We start from the raw sequence: 7500 nt of genomic DNA, 5'->3' as shown, positions 1-7500 counted from the left end.
ATTATTATTATTATTATTATTATTATTTATTATTATATTATTATTATTATTATTATTATTATTATTATTATTATTATTATTATTATTATTATTATTATATTATTATTATTATTATTTATTATTATTATTATTATTATTATTTATTATTATTATATTATTTATTATTATTATTATTATTATTATTATTATTATTATTATTATTATTATTATTATTATTATTATTATTATTATATTATTATATTTCATTGTTATTGTTATTATTGTTGTTATTATTATTATTATTATTATATTATTATTATTATTATTATTATATTATTATTATTATTTTATTATTATTATTATTATTATTATTTTATTATTATTATTATTATTATTATTATTATTATTATTATTATTATTATTATTATTATTATTATTATTATTTATTATTATTATTATTATTTATTATTATTAATTATTATTATTATTATTATTATTATTAATATTATTATTATTATTTTTATTATTATTATTATTTTATTATTATTATTATTATTATTATTAATTATTATTTTATTATTATTATTATTATTATATTATTATTATTATTATTATTATCATTATTATTATTATTATTATTATTATTATTATTATTATTATTATTATTATTATTATTATTATTATTATTATTATTATTATTATTATTATTGACATCCCATAGTGGGCAGGGAGGTACATACTGTGTCTTCTATCCCCCTATGTCTGTTTTTCAACATGCTTTCTGTCTTTGCCTTGGAATGAGATTACTTGGTTTTGTCCTGGCCCTGGCTGGATACCCTAGCTGGGAGGGAAACAGTCAAATGTATAGTTAAAGTTTTGGGAGATGATATTTTTTTCTGTGTAAATTATCTCCCTGTTATGCACTGTATTGTTTTGCTTACATATTGTATATGATTTTTGAACATTTGAGTGTATCCCTTTTAGTTGGGACCTGTGCTTGTGATGATGAGATTTGTAGCTGATCTTAAACTAAGTACTTTGATTGTGTGCTCTAGGAATTTACATCTATTTCCTATTTGAACAAATTCCCCTTTGTCTTACCTTTTCCTGGGTGCTTTAATTGTAATTCTAGAACTTTTTACTAGCCCATTTTTTTCCTTTTTCCTGGCTCTGACATGACCTTAATGTGTTGCAAGCACCGTAAAACTCTTAAAAACAAAAACATAAAGCCTTACACTGGGACCCACCAGGGCTTCTATTTTGCCGTCATTTTTAGGTTTGTACAGCACCTAGTGAGTTGTCATTGGCGCTGCTCAAGGAAACAAGTGATCCCACTGGTTACTATTGAATACAACTCACGATTTATAATCATTTGTGGCCAAAGACTTGTCTTTTGACTTATTTTTTTGGCCAGAGTAAGGCCGTAGCCATCGTTAACACTAGAACCCTCTAGGACTTGCAGATTGACGTCATTTTTTAAGGTTTGTGTAACGTCTAGTGAGAATTACTCATAATCGCGGGTGGCAAAAAAAAACAAACAAAAAAAAAAACCCCATTCACAAAGACCCCATGAGTGACGTCATATTCGTAAAATGACGTCAAAAGACAAAGCTTAGTGTCACGTAAACGTTAACGAAGATATTTACGCAACAACTTACTTGGCGCTACACCGTGGCCTTCGTAAAGTTATGGCCTGATACTGACCCAAAAATGACGTCAAAATGCCAGTCTTTTGCCACAAAAGAAAACAAATCGTGAGTTGTATTCAATAGTTTAACCAATGAAATAACTTGTTTCCATGAGCTCTACTAACGACAACTCACTAAGAATTGCAAAAACCAAATAATGACGTCAAACATCCAGTCCTTTTGGATTTTAGTATCAGGCTACAATATAACGATGGCTACGGTATGGACCAACTTGGACTTATATTTTAACATCATTATTTAGGTTTGTGTAGCCGTAGACTGATACTGAAATCCAAAAGGACTGGCAGTTTGACGTCATTAGTGAATTGTCGTTAGTAGGGGCCATGGTAACAAGTCATTTCATTGGTTGAACTATTGAATTCAACTCACGATTTGTCTTCTGTTGTGGCAAAAGACTGGCATTTTGACGTTAGTTTTTGGTCAGTGTCAGGCCATAACTTTACGAAGGCCACGGTGTAGCACCAAGTAAGTTGTCGCGTAAATATCTTCGTTTACGTTTGCCTGACACTAAAACTTGTCTTTTGACGTCATTTATAGATAGGACGAATATGACGTCACTCATGAGGTCTTTGTGAATCTTTATTTAATTTTTTTTTGTTTGTTTTTTTTTGCCATCCGCGATTATGAGTAATTCTCACTAAACTGTTTTAACCAGACTATAACCTTTTAAGGTTACAAATGCTTTTGTGTGTTGTTCCGTTATACTTCCGGATGGCAATATTGTGAGTTTTTTTAGCCAAGCACATACTATCTTTAGATCGAATGAAGTTCACGTCACTCAGGTCTTTGTTATTGTTTTTTTCCAATCACGTTTATGAGTAATTATCACTTAACCGTATTATCCTAATTATACAAGTTCATGGAGTTGTGTGTGTTGGTCCGTTATACTTCCAGATGACAATGTAGTGAGTTTCTTAGCCACGCGCATACTATCTATACATTAGTGCACCGTCAAGTGAGTTGTCGCAAAGAGCGTGTAGGTAACGATTGTTATGTTACCAAGAGCTCTCACTTCCGGCTTTTGGTGAAGCCACGCATCTTCCGTCTTCTACTCGTATTTTCTTCATGTATCAGTAAGCCTAGCGCGCTTGATACACGCGGAGCACACCCACCTCGCTGTCTCGCCTGGCACGCGACAATAGCATCGCGGTTAAGATAAGTGAGAGCTCTTGGTAACTACGTTACCCTACACACTCTTTGGTAGAACTGAAGAAATGAATGATCCCATTGTATGCAAATCACGATTTGGGATCTTTTGTGGTCAAAGGCTTTGGTCAGTGTCAGGCTATAGATAGTTCAAAGATGACGTCACTCAGGTCTCTGTTATTGTTTTTTACCATCCGCGTTTATGAGTAATGCTCACTAAACTGTATTAACCGACTATAAAAGTTCATGGATGCACACAGTTTTGTGTGTTGGTCCGTTATACTTCCGGATGGCAATTTTGTGAGCTTCTTAGACAAGCTCATACTATCTACGAGTATAATGGACCTAACACAAAACTATGAGTAATTTTGAACGTTTATAGTCTGGTTAATACAATTTAGTGAGAATTACTCATAAAAATGAATGGGAAAAAACAATAACAAAGACATGAGTGACGTCAACTTCGTTCTATCTATACAATTCACAATTCTTTTTGCGTGTGTAGCCAATAACTAGTATTTTTATTTTTATTTTTTTTTGGTCAGTGTCAAATATAATTAAAAAGTTGGGCTTTTATATAGCGCTATATCCACAGAACGTGTCAAAGGCGTTTTACAAGGGGCCCCTGTCCAACAGCAACATTTAACATTTAGGACACCACATGACGCCTGTGAAGCGATATCATAATTTTTTCGGACAGAGAAAACGCTGTTAACGGCCAGATACTCATTTTACGGTGAGAGAATGTGAGTAAAGTGCCATTTCCATGGGCTCAACTATGTGCCGAGCGAGGCTCGAACCCAGGACATTCCGATCCGAAAGCGAGTGTCATACCACTAGACCACATAGCCACACTCTTTAACTAGTTAATATTAGTTAACTCATTCAATCCTAGAGATTTTTGCTACTTTTCAAAATTGGAAAAAAAAATCTACTACTACTACTACTACTACTACTACTACTACTACTACTACTACTACTACTCCTACTACTACTACTACTACTACTACTACTACTACTACTACTACTACTACTACTACTACTACTACTACTACTACTACTACTGTAACTAAAGTTACTACTACTACTTCTATTACGACTACTACTAATACTACTAGTTTTATTCAACTACCATTAACAGGTAAACATTAAGAGCTTTAGTTTTGATACTAGCTACGCCTATAATTTGTCTCCGAAAAATGTAATAAGTAGGCATGGGGTAAAAGTAACTACGGATAACTACGTCACCGGCGGAAAAGTTATTAGAGAGAGAATGTCATGTTGGTTGTGCGCATGCGTCTCTCGTCCTCGCTTCCGGTGAAAGCAGCATGATACACTTCACCGAAAGCGAGGACGAGAGAGACGCATGCGCAAAACCATAGTCCGTGTTACGGTTGAGTGAGTTAAAGCAATGTTTGTAAGTGAATGCTTCATCGTGACATTTATTTATGTCTTTCCCAAGGAAACAACAATAATGTGTGGAGACTCTAAGCTTAAAACCGTAGCTGCTTTCTCAGTCGCTGTGGTGATTGCTTTCCTTGTTGGATACAAAGCCGGGAGTAGAAAAGGCAGCGGGGGGAGATAGATGACGAAATATGAGATTATAAAACAGTAAGATTTCATCATCGTCGTCATCATCATCATCATCATCATCAACATCATCATCATCATCATCATCATCATCATCACCATCATCATCATCATCATCATCATCATCATCATCATCATCATCATCATCATCATCATCATCAACATCATCATCATCATCATCATCATCATCATCATACATCACATCATCATCATCATCATCATCATCATCATCATCATCATCAATCATCATCATCATCATCATCATCATCATCATCATCATCATCATCATCATCATCATCATCATCATCATCATCATCATCATCCGTCACTCATCGGTCGATCATATCATTATCATCATCATCATCATAATCTTCATCATTATCACCATCATTATCACAATCAACTGGTTAATACTCGTTTAAAAAAAAAAGAACTGGCTCAAACCCGAGACCTTCCAATCCAAAAATCGCTTGTCATACCAGCAAACCACATAGACGTTTACAATCCGATATTGATATATCTCTTTGATGTTTGATTTGTTTACCTATCAAATTTCTCTTAGTTTTCTTTTCGTTTCATTTCTTTTCATTTATCCTTATATTATATCATTTTCATCAATATCTCACTTGTTCGTTTTCTAAACGTCATTGATTAAAAATCAATAACAATGTAAGCTTAAATTTAATTACAAAAGCAGATCGAATAACCGTTTCGGATAGCCCCTTTATCAACAAAACAGGATGAATGAAACACTACAGATGAATGAGATAATGTGGTAGTGGCGTTGTTAAGATGAAGAAACAAACCATTGGTTGGCAGGAATATAGTATGCTCCTTTGTAAGGAAGCACGAATTAAAATAGAACAATGGATATTTCTAAAAGATACACAATTAATTAAGTGAAAAGAGGGGAGGCGAAGAGGTACTTACTGTGTAATGCATTTTTTAAAATTAAAAATATTGAGCTTTTATATAGTGCAATATCCACTAAATGTGCTCATTGCGCTTTACAAGGGGTCCCTGGTCAACAGTGACATTTAACATGTAGGACGGGACATGACGCCTGTTAGGCAATATTACAGTTTTTTCGGACAAAGACAACGCTGTTAACGGCCAGGTACTCATTTTACACCTGAGTACGGTGAGAGAATGTGAGTAAAGAGCCTTTTCCAAGGACTCAACTATGCGCCAAGCGCGAGGCTCGAACCAGTACCTTCCGATCCGAAAGCGAGTGTCATACCACTAGACCACATAGCCGCACAGTTTAGAAAATGAAATATAAAAATGTTTTGCAGCAACAGTTACAAAAATCGCATGCATGACATCAAAGTGTGTTAACATGACCTGGAAGACCATGACAAATTTTTTATCAAAATGTTCATTATTTACATACATTGTTATCAGCATGTATTTCTGTGATGTAATAAACGCGGGTACAACTCAGTAGACGATACATCATCGTTATCATGATAAAGATGATAGTTATAATGCTATAGATAATGATGATAATATTAATAATAGTAATGATACTTCTACTAGTACTACAACTACTACTATACTACTACTAACTACTACTACTACTACTACTACTACTACTACTACTACTACTACTACTACTACTATTATACTACACTACTACTGTAACAAATATTACTACTACTACTCTCTACTACTACTACTACTACTACTACTACTACTACTACTACTACTACTATACTACTACTACTACTACTACTACTTTTACTTCTACTACCACTACTACTACTACTACTACTACTACTACTACTACTACTACTACTACTACTACTACTACTTACTACACCTACTACTGTAACAAATATTACTACTACAACTTTACTACTACTACTACTACTACTAGTATACTACTACTACTACTACTACTATACTACTACTACTATACTACTATACTACTACTACTACTACTACTACTCTACTACTACTACACCTACTACTGTAACAAATATTTTACTACTACTTCTACTATATACTACTACTACTATACTACTATATACTACTACTACTACTATATACTACTACTACTATTACTCTACTATACTACCACTACCACTAACTACTACTACTACTACTACTACTACTACTACTACTACTACTATACTACTACTTACTATTATTATTATTATTAGTATTATTACTATTACTACTACTACTATACTACTACTACTACTACTATACTACTACTACTACTACTACTACTACTACCAAACTACTACTACTACTATATACTAACTACTACTACTACTACTACTACTATACTACTACTACTACACTACTACTATACTACTATTATTATTATTATTATTTATTTTATTATTATTATTATTATTATATTTTATTATTATTATTATTATTATTATTATTATTATTATTTTATTATTATTTTCTGTTTACTACTACTACTACTACTACTACTACTACTACTACTACTACTATACTACTACTTCTACTACTATACTACTACTACTACTACTAATACTACTACTGCTGCTACACTACTACTACTACTATACTACTACTACTACTATACTACTACTACTACTACTACTACTACTACTACTACCGTGTTACTTTATATTTCAGATTGTCAACACGGATCACATAAACCACCGAAGTCACCTTCAAGAGATCAGCTGTTATATGATTCTTTAAAAACAATATAACAATGTATTTATGATTTTATCAATGAGTTAATCCTTGATATTTCATTGTTTGTTATCATCTCATTGTCAAAATAAAATAATTATGCGATACGACTCTGTCTTCAGTTCCTTCGCTAACGAGTTCATCTAAAAGTAAAAGGTCAGAACCATAATTCCAACCGCTTTGATCTGTTAGAATTACTGCAGACAATTCGTATGAAGCTGTCGCTGATTATGCATACATAGTCCTGATACGGTGTGTTTGTGTATATATATATATATATATATATATTATATATATATATATATTATATTATATATATATATTAGTATATTATAATATATGTATATTATATATATATTATATATATATATATATATATATATATAATAAATAT

The 7500-nt window shown here is 32.0% G+C and overlaps 1 long non-coding RNA gene across 1 annotated transcript in view; it reads left to right on the top strand.

Annotated features, from left to right (window-relative positions):
• LOC144979394 (uncharacterized) overlaps positions 1-7213 on the top strand; it is an 8151-nt gene extending 938 nt beyond the window's left edge. The window contains exons 2-3 of the long non-coding RNA XR_013646684.1: positions 4297-4445; positions 7044-7213. This is a non-coding gene — a long non-coding RNA (uncharacterized LOC144979394). The remainder of the gene's footprint in view (positions 1-4296; positions 4446-7043) is intronic.
• The last annotated feature ends 287 nt before the right edge of the window (positions 7214-7500 follow it).

The sequence above is a fragment of the Berghia stephanieae genome, chromosome 9 (genome assembly GCF_034508935.2).
Source record: "Berghia stephanieae isolate SIO BIC M18660-M18661 chromosome 9, UCSD_Bste_1.3, whole genome shotgun sequence".
In the NCBI taxonomy this organism is placed as follows: Eukaryota; Metazoa; Mollusca; class Gastropoda; order Nudibranchia; family Aeolidiidae; genus Berghia; species Berghia stephanieae.
Note: the sequence above shows the minus strand (reverse complement) of the source record. Positions and strands in the feature narration are given on the sequence as shown.